This window comes from Solanum pennellii, chromosome 4 (assembly GCF_001406875.1).
Source record: "Solanum pennellii chromosome 4, SPENNV200".
In the NCBI taxonomy this organism is placed as follows: Eukaryota; Viridiplantae; Streptophyta; class Magnoliopsida; order Solanales; family Solanaceae; genus Solanum; species Solanum pennellii.
In genome coordinates this window covers 60,695,328-60,706,318 of record NC_028640.1, presented here as the reverse complement: position 1 = coordinate 60,706,318, position 10,991 = coordinate 60,695,328, and the positions used below count along the sequence as shown (strand labels likewise).

General features: G+C 33.8%; 1 pseudogene; it reads left to right on the top strand.

Moving 5' to 3' along the window:
* Positions 1 to 746: 746 nt before the first annotated feature.
* LOC107016867 lies at positions 747 to 5,052 on the top strand (annotated as a pseudogene).
* The last annotated feature ends 5,939 nt before the right edge of the window (positions 5,053 to 10,991 follow it).

The following is a 10,991-nucleotide window of genomic DNA, read 5'->3' as shown; positions in this document are numbered from 1 at the left end:
TATATATATATATATATATATATATATATATTCATTTCAAATTCATGAAATACAAGTAATAATTAATTAATTTTCTTATTTTAATTCAACAATATACATATTAAATGAGATTAATATACTGATAAGTAAAGATCAAAATTTTACTTTCTGATGTACACTTATCAGTTTCTATTTTCTTTACAATAAAATAAATATTAGAAGTATGGATTTCAAAGTATCTGATCAATTATTTTTTAATAGTTAATTGAACTTTAAGATTATTTATCCATCATATAATATATGATTAATTAATGTACGTTGCCATTCATGAGTTATTTATATCTTAATATTTTTAAATATATAAGTATTCAAAATTGATGACATTATAGTAAGTTTTAAAAATTTATTTTTCATAGCATAAAGAAAAGTTATTATGATAAAAGATTTCTTCCTAATAAACTAATATATATACTTTTTAGAAAATAAAAGTATAATTATTTTAGTGAAATGAGTTTGATGAATCAAATAAGTCTATTTTTTTTCTGAAAAAAGCTTCAATGACATAACATACAAACTAGAAGATAGTGAAAATTTTGAAATGTTACGTTTATTTGGAGGAAAATAATGATAGTTAAATAATATTTTAGTCCTAAATAAAATATAAATGATATTTTGATGCAATTCCCTAAACTTAAATAACCTTTTAGGAAATTGATCACGTATGTACAACTACAAACAAATCAGAGAAGTTTTGATGCAACATAAAGATGGAACTTTTGATCACAAGTTCTTTCTTTTCACCACCCACCTCCACTCATCTTGCGGAGAACACTACATTGACATCTCTCCTCTCTTGGACTTTGTTTTGGCCAATAGATAGCCCACTCTGTATTCGGCTGTTTTGGAGCCATCATCTCTTCAATCTTCTCCGACGTAGTAGGCTTGTGAAAAAAGGAATCATAATGTGAGTATTTCAATCTCAATAACTCAAATCCACAGAACAGACTGTGTTCTATTGTTATAATAATGAGCAACTACATTCAAAATTCTAACTAAGAATAATAGGTTAGATATGATACAAACAAATATTTAGAGGATGTAGTATAATAAAATAACATTTGTAGAGGCTCAACCTTATTGTTTGCTAAAAAATTTACGTTTTCAAATTGTTAATGTAATTGATAAGATATCTAAAAGAATTACGTTGAGATCTTCAATAGTAAACAAATGGTATGCTAAACTAATGGTTGATATGGTATGATAAACTTGCTACTTTATAATGTATTGGGAGTTAAATAACATATATTTAACTGATAAAATAACAAATTAATGATGAAAAGCATTTACATAAATAATTGAACGGTGCAATAAAAATCTCTATATAAAATAAAATATCTTTATCAAACATTACATGTTCTATATATTAATTACCCGAAACACACAAACTTATAGAAATTATGAAAATAAAAATGTAAGTATATCATATAAAACCAAAAAAATTGAACAAAATAATATATCAATAAGAGAAAAAAGATATAATAAAAATATAAATAGATAACAACTATAAGATGATACATCACAAAATGTAGTGGACTAATAATTTCTATCCAATTTATAAAGGGAGAAATTATGTGCATGAATGAACGGTAGAAACTAGAAACTAAAATGTTTAACAATTAAAGTCACTAAGAAATGGAAAATGATAAGTTATAATATTTAATTAAAAAAATTAGTGAAGCGTATTGTCGTGATCCAATTTTGAATGTAAAAGAATCACACAATTATATGAGCTTGTCCTCTAAATTTTCCTGAACTAAACTTTTAATCATCTATGTTACAGGGATATTATTGAAGATATTTTTGTCCCGCAACCTTCTGATGTGCCGAGATCAGCTAATGAAGTAAGTTAAACAATATAATAATTCTATTATTTTATTTTGTCTATAATTTTTTAATGAAGGTGAACTAATTTTTATATGTTTTGCAGGAGGAAATACTTCCCGACCCTAGTGAGATTTTTACTCAGGTCTCAAGCACAGAAAATAGCGGTGTTTTATCATTGCAGAGCCAAGGGTATATTTTCAATCCTTACCAAGCTTAACTAATAATGCATAAATTGAAATTCTAATTATATTACTGTGTTAAGTCAACATTTAAGTAATACATCATTTAATAGTATAATCTATGCTTTACTAATTAACAAGCATGCAAATAATAAGAAATTGAAAGAATGAGATACTTCACATACGATCATCACGAAATTTATAGTATACTATCTGTTGATATTACATATAATAATGAATTGTCATCTTAATAAATTATTTGAGAGTAAATATTTGTCATTTTAATAAATTGGAGTTAATATCTCAAAAGGTCGCACAACTATAATAATTTATAGTGAAAATTTATTGAACTTTGTTTTGATCAATAAATTAAGAAAATTCTTTATCATAAAATAAAATTCTTTATTGTCTGTTACACTCAACAGATTGTGCCAGTATGAGGAATTGTATAATGTATATCAATATATATCATAAAAAATAATAATATATACAAAAATGAACTTGCTGAGATAGGGAAGAATGATCTGCTTCAATGAAATTTGTATCTCATTTTGATTAATATATACAATTATCCTTGAAATGCAGTGACATTAAGAGCAAGCCGATTTATTATGGTTGTTGCCATTGGATTACTGGCAACATTTGGGGGGCTAACTATTGGATGTGTCTTAGGTGTCACAGGTATGTTTCCTAGTTGATAAATTGTGTAATTCATGTCTGCAACTAATACCAAATCCAAATTAAGAAATAGAATTCATGTATCTACTGTGATTCACAATATATGTGCTGCATGTCAATCTAAGGATGTAAGTTGTCGGACTTTTCCACAAAACAGATTTTTTAGGTACCCCTTAGGCGTACTGCCTAGTTTTACCATGAATGAAAGTTCAATAGATGCTCTGAGTTATGAATGAGTATCTCATCAGCTGTGACTGTGAACACTATATTCTCAATTCCAGGAGTGTTTGTCTAAGAGAATCTGTATATATACCTTATAGAAAGAATGTATAATTAAGGGGAATAATTATCCTTAAGCTGTCTAATCCAACTCCCCGAGCTACATTAACACCTTCTGAATGTGTTGAAGCAGATAATCATCTAGTAATATTAAAAGTCATGACCAACTTAATATCTAATAAAATATTTCATAGAAGAATGAAAGATATTCAAAGAACCGAAACAACACCACTAGAAATATTAGGCTCCAGAAGATTTTAAAAGGTACCTATCATGACTCAATGAATATATAGATCACGGTTTCCCTTAAACAGTATGTGGATGTTTCTTTATATAGTTAACTTGTAGCTAACATAGCAGCCAATATTATGTTAGGAACAGAAACCCTTCATGTAATGGTTAGGTACTGTAATGATTAAGGTTCTTTAGCTTTACATAGAAAACATGATCAAGAGATAAATTAAAGAAGAACTTGAATAATGATGCCTCTAAAATTTGAATAATTTTTTTTGTATTATCATTGTGTAGGTGGCCTTACTGGGGTAGAGAGTTTCCTCTTGAAGTTCTCGCGAGGACTTCGCAAAAAACAAGTAAAAGCCACCACAAACATTTTTTGTGCTTTTACTAGTTTCTCACTACTCCTCTTCGCGAATGTAGTCCCTATTTCTGCTCTTCTATCTGTATGGCCTTCATATAGATTGGCCCATTCTCGTGGCCGCAGGCCGGTCCTTATTAGTGGATCGACACTTATAGTTTTGGGAAGCCTACTGACGGCTTGGTTTCCCAATATTATCATCGAATTCATCGGCCTAGTTATTACGGGATGTGGCGTGGGGTTCCTATATCAGGTTGGTGTTCCTATGTATACATTCATTTATGCTTACTATAAGTATGTATATTTAATTTACGAACTCAATTAATATTGGTGCAGGTAATTCCCATCATATGCCACGAAACTAGTATAGGAAATGCCAAAGATTGTGTGTCGTTCGGTTTCTTCTACATGCTCATATGTGGAAACACTGTGGCGAAAGGAATAAATCTTGCTGCATCCGGCAATTACATAGGTGGATGGCGGTGGAGTCTTTTTTCATATGGCATTTTCTCCTTTCCAGTATTTATACTATCGGTTCTTCTTCCGGAGACACCACACTTTCTCATTAGGCAAGGCCGAGTGGAGGAGGCAAAAATAGTTCTGAGGAGGATACGAAGATCTGGAGCAGAAGTAGAGCTTCAACAGTTAGCTCACGTGATTGAAAATGAAGATAGAGAGCCCTGGCAGAAGCTCCTACACTCACCGGTTTTGGTAATCAATGTAGTGGCCCAAATTTTTCAGCGGCTCTTAGGCTTAGACTCCATCATGTTTTTTGGGCCTCTGTTCTTACAGTCCATAGGATATAAGTACCATGCTTCATTTCTAGCTTCATTTCTTGGTGGTGCAATTCGAGCTGGAGTGGCTGGAGTTGCAGTTTTGAGTTATAATTTCTTCGGGCGACGAAGAACTCTACTTTTCGCATGTGCAGGGATTCTTGTCTCCGAGGTATTTGTTTATTCATTTATTTTCCTTGTTAGGGTAATCTCATTTTTCAAATATATCTAATTGATCGATTTCTTCCGATATATGCAGATTTCCTTGTTTTTTGTATTCCAGGGAGCAAATCTACTAGTCCCTCTAAAGCAACAGTCAGACTACGTTGCCATTGTCTCTAGCATCCTTCTCATAGGGTGTTATTCTTTGCTTTCTAGCCCTCGAGATTGGACAGAGGCATCATACCCCTTTGATATTCGAGCTTTAGGTGCATGTTTCGAGGCAACAATATTTTTTTTCATGATATTAATCATGAATTTTGTTATGTTGCCTCTCATTTGTGCCTTGCATGTGTGGGTATTCGCTTTCCTTGCTGTTGTGGTTATTTGTGTAGGATTCATAATTTACAAGTTCCTACCAGAAATAGGAAAGAAGGAAGGCGAGATGCCAGAAGCTGAGATCTGGAAGCTGCATTGGTTTCTGAAGAAAGTACTTCCAAAAGAAGATGGTGGCACTAGAGCATAGTACTAGCTCTTTTGTTTTAGAACGTAGTGTAGAAGACTATTTGTTATTTGGAAATTTACATTGTTAGAATCAGTCTCTTTGTAATAACTTTAAGAATTTGTACAAACATTGTTCCTCATTTTCATTTATTAACCACGGCAGAACTTCTTTATGTTAATTTTTTTGTCGCTGGATCAGAAATTTGGATTTCATTATGTCGTTCGATCAACCATGCACAGTGCTGAACCTGCTTTTTTTGGCTCTTTAAAAATAGGCCTGATCACTAGCACCACAAAAAGTCCATTTTCATTGTCTCCTACAACACTGCTCATTTTAGAAGCCCACAATATCCACACACGTCTCTTACAATGTAACATTATTTTAGTCCTTGAGACACTTAATAATGCTGGCTACCATCTTCCTAAGATCAATACTATTAGCTAGTGTCCATCAGCCACAACACTTCTCTGTTTTTAGTATACATGATAGACTCCAAGCATTCAATTATTTTCTCCATCTCTTTAACTCCAATTTGGTCAGCAACTCTATCTGCAAGCTTGTTCAATGCATGTTCAGAAAACAACTTGCTGCCTGCTGGGAACCAAGATAAATACTATCATTGATACAGGGTGTGTGACGTACAGAGCCAATGGATCAATTCGTTGTTCTTATATTCCAAAAATAAGAGCTATTTATAGGTGTACAAGTAAATCTATCTAAGGAAATAAAATTAAAAAATATCCCTAAATATCTCTAAGATCCCTAAAGATATTTACCTATGATTATGCTATGAATATTATGATTAGATATGATTATGTACATTTTGTAACACTCCCCCTCAATAGGAGCGTAGCTATTAATCATGTCCAATTTGTTACAAAGATATTCCACCCGATTTCCATTCAAAGCCTTCGTGAATATATCACCCAATTGCTCTCATGTCTTCACATATCCAGTAGAAATCACATTCCCTTGAATCTTCTCACTGACAAAGTGACAATCGACCTCAATATGTTCTATCCGTTCATGATACATTGGATTTGAGGAAATGTTTAGAGCAACCTGATTATCACACCAAAGTTTTGCTGAAAAAGAAAAATTCAAACCAACCTCAGCTAAACGATGTTGTATCCATAGTATTCCACAAGTGGATGTTTTATAACATTTTTGGAAAATAATTTTATAAGGCTTTGAGACTTTGTAGAGAGTCGCCACTTAATTTTTTTAAGGAGAATCAAGAAAACTTAGTTTTCGAAAAGATTTAAACAGAAAAACTTTAAGAAAACTTTAAAGGTGTTCGGGGATTCTTATTTATACTTTAGAAAGGTGTTTAAGACACCTAAAATATCCGTTAATACTGTTTTCCGGCAACTAACTTTCTTGGCTAAAATAACTTTAATTTCGTTGAGATATCTAAAATATCAACTTTTAACTAAGTGAATTATTTTAGTTTAACTTGCAAACTTGTTTATAATCATTTTTAGTCTATTTAAAGTCGATCAATTTTAGGCTTGGCAAATTAAACATAATAGCGCTGCTCGAGGATCTTAATGGATCGACCCTAAAACTAGCAACAAGTATCAACAAGCAATAAACGATAAAGTAAAAGAGAGAGAGAGAGAGTCGGGTCCAAATTCGGTTTCTGTCTGTCTGGATCGATATTTGGACCCATTTCGTCTTGGGTTTTTGACCCATTTCATTTTGATACCTGTCCTAAACTCTAAGGATACAATAAATAAAATAACTAAATGAGCTTAGGCCCAACGACAACAAAATACAAAAAATTTTAAGAAAATAAAAATTTTTGGGCCCTCATGACCCAATTCTTCAACTCCTTCCACTTTGATTTCCTTCCATCCAGGACCCGCTCATCGATTCTGGCGGCTGCCGGACTCAAATTGAAGGTTTTGAGTCTTTATGGCTCTCTAGTAAAATGCGGGAAAAGGAGTTCATGACGAATTCAGACAAATTCACATGCAACAAGAAAATAAGGATTAGTATTCAAAGAATAATATCTTGAAAGAGAACTTTAAGCGATACGAAAGGATACGCCTAATGGAACATAATTAAACAAACTCTCAAGGGACGGAACAAACAAATTAAACTTAAACAACACAACAAAATGGTTGGCAGTGACTATTCACAATAATCATACTGTAAAGATGAAACTTTCGAGCTAAGAATTATGTTAACACCAATTTAATAAATTTTACAATTAGAGCATGCGTACACAGGAACATGAAGGAACAAAAGGGCTCATACATCTACAATGAACTGAGCACCCAAAGCAACATATGAATTGGAAACTAGCAAATAAATGAGTTAGCTTTCTTTGTTGTGGGGGAGAGCGGGTAATAAATTAAGGAAAATGAGGGAACAAACTACATAACAATAAGCCGGTGAATCATTGAAATAATAAAACTAAAGAACGATATGGAAGACATGATCATGACGGTTAAATATTTTATATGCACGGGGGGCAATGAACAGTAATATGGCTAAAATCTGCAGAGAATCAATAACACTTCCTGAAGCTAAATATGCAATGCACAAGGGGGCCAGGATCATGTATATTACAGTGACAGGAAAATATAGCTTCAATTTAACAAATCTAGCACGCTAAAATAAATCAAGCTGACACTCATAAGCTTACTAAATGCTCCAAATATGCCTAAGTGGGAAAGAGATAAGAGATCTAAATGTGGAAACATAAGTCGTATTCTCACATGGCACTAAATTTCGATGCGGTGAATTGAAACAGGCATACACTTTTATTTATTTTTTTCCAGTAGTAGCCAGAGACAAACAAAGGGGGTTAGGACATAACTAGATTTTGAAATATGCAGTAATCGACAAGTGCTAAATTAGCGTGGAACAAAATAATATTAATTGGGTCCGATCGAGGCGTAGATGAGCATTAAAATCAATAAAATTTATCCCATTAAAGCTCCACGTGCTTAGTCAACGGATGAACATTTTAATGAAATAGCTAGGCTGACACATCTTGCTAGAACTTCGGTCGTGGACTATGCTAATCTAATAGCAACAATTAGACAGAAAAATATAATATGTATTATGTATAATTTTTTTTCGCTAGTAAAAAATGGACCAAATAAACTTAAAAATAGAAGCAAATATTCCACTATACTTAAACAAGAAGCAACAAAATCAGTAACAACGACAAATGAAGAGATAAATGAGGCTTGAAGGCTGGTTAGACATCAAAATAAGATGAATAACCAAAAAAATATAAAGTTGAACTTAAACATTCACAAATCTGACCCTCTATATTTAACCTAGACAATAAAAGGAATAAATGATAACCGATTAAGCATCCATACAGAGGAGGAAACAACCTTTGTATACCAAAATGAACAAGTTCCCATCTTATAATGTTAAAGTCAAAAACAGAGGAAAGAACAAACAGGGACCAAAAGATACTCAACAGAAGCAAGTTGCCACATGACGCCGGGAAACGAAGTAGGGCGAGAAGGCGAAGGAAATATTACCTTTTGAAGTGCAGCAAACCAGGACGAAACGAGTAGGATGAGACCTCTTCCAATCCACACGGGAGAAGGTTCCAATCACGCAAAACAAACTCGGACGACAACCGAGGAGTCCTTGCTATACATCACTCGTTTTTTCTTCTTCTTTATGCTTATCAAGGTCTAGTCTTTTTTGTATTTTTTCTCACTGCTCTCTTTCTCAATTTTTTTTATCAATAGCCTTCAGGAAATTAGGGTTTTAAGGGGAAAGGGCGGGTGAAAATCTGGTTACAAGAAAGGACCCATTTTGAATTTTTTTTCAAAATTCAAAGGACCCATTTTGAATTTTTTTTCAAAACTCAAAAGCGTTCAGTAAGAGGGGAAACATACTTTTCTGAATTTCTCAACTCTAATATGGAACGGGAAAGGGCGACAGATGGCCCAGATTGAACGATCGTCGTTGAATGTTAAGCGGCATGATCTCCCATCGCCAAGGATGAGTCGCGTGACCTGCTGGGCTTGTACGAAGACAGGGGTGCTGGAAAAAGACGACAACAAAAAAAAACTTCCTTTCTTGTAAAGTTGTACGAGCGAAAAAGAAGGAGATGTTGGGAAGACGAGACGCGTGCGTCACTTATGCTTCTGCCGCCTAGAGCTGCTGCTGGTCGCATTTGAGATATACACGATTGGCTCTATGTTACTCTATTTTAAGGGGCATCGACTTTTTGGGAAGATTTTACGCTGCTTTTTCAGGAAGAGATGGGGCTGGGTCGATTTGAGGTGAAATGGGGCGGGTCGGGTCAGAAATTATAAAAGGCTGGGTACATTTGGAGATTGGTCCTGTGATTTCTTTGAAAACTGGGGATAAAATGGGCTGTTGTATTGATGGACTGATTTTGGGTTGGGAATTTGCCAATACATGGCCCAACTTGGGTCTTAACAAAATAATACTCATTGCCAATAAAGATGAATAACTAAATTAGTAAGCTTTCTTAATTTTAACGAGGTAAAATAATTAACTTAATTACAAACAAAACAAATTAAAGTATATACTATTATATAACCAAACTAATTTGTATGATATTTAAGTAGATCTTTTTGAGGAGATTTTTGAATAAAACATAAAATATATACTAATCGTATATGCAATTATGTGAATCACATGTATTATCTCAAAATCATGAAAAAACGATATGATTAATTTAGAATATCTTGAAAAATCTTTTAAACTTAATAAAATTAATTGTTTCAGATCGTTTAAATTAAGGAGCTCGCTATTTAATTCTTATTGGGGGGGGGGTCAAAATTGGATGTCAAGAACTGTCCCTCATTTTACTTGGATTGATACAAGAAATTTGAGGAAAATAAAATTGACCAAGCCAATTTTGACTGACCACATATTCATCTTTAAGACAAGGGGTTTGGTAAAGATCTTTAAAAATTATGGCTAAACCTCGAAAAAAGATTTCCTACATATCTCAGGTTATATGAGAATTCAGGACACTTGTAGTTCGATACACTTTATTTGACACACAAATTTGAAAGAATTCACATGTCATCTCGATACTGGAATATGAAGGGATCGGGATGCTCGTGAACAAGATTTCAAGAGCGAACGTCGGAATACAACCAAGTTTTCAACATTGAGCTCGCCTACATATCCTTCAACATAAGGAATCGGGCTTCTTGTAGTTTGACTCGATCGGTTAAAAAGGAAATCCATTATATTAGATAATCTTTTGTTCGGGACAAGTGACAAATTAATTCGAGTATGAAAAGGAGGCTTGTAACCTCTTAGCAATGAATGTGGTGCATTTCACACCCATAACCAAGAATTTACACGGCATAATTTCTAGAGCTCTTGGTGAATTGTCACTCATATTGGAAACTTACTTCCAGCGACTAACAAAATTTCCGGATGCGAGACCAAAACCAAGAAACCTCTCGTTGTGCATAATTTCTCTTCTGCAATGCATGACTTTCTCTTGCGATGTGTGACTTCCTCTGCGAGGCATGAATATCCTCTCGCGATGCATGATATTTTCCGCGAGGCATGAATATCTTCCTGCAATGCACGATTTTCCGCGATGCAGGGGTATCAACTCGCGATGCATTTTTCTGCGATGCATCAATATTAAATCGCGATGCATGATTTTCGCGATGCATGAATATCTTCTTGTGGTGCATAATATTTTCAGCGAGGCATGAATTCTTCCTGTGAGGAACGATTTTCCGCGAGGCATGAATATTTTCCCATGATGCATGCACATATACTCGCGATGCCTTAATATCTTCTCGATGCATGAAATCCCGCGATGCACGATTCTCCACAATGCATGGATATCAACTCGCGATGTATGAATCTCCGCGATGCATGAATATTAAGTCGATGCTTAAATGTCAACTCGCGATGCATGATTTTCTGCGAGGCATAAATAACTTCTCGCGATGTGTGATTTCTTGCAGGGCATGAAT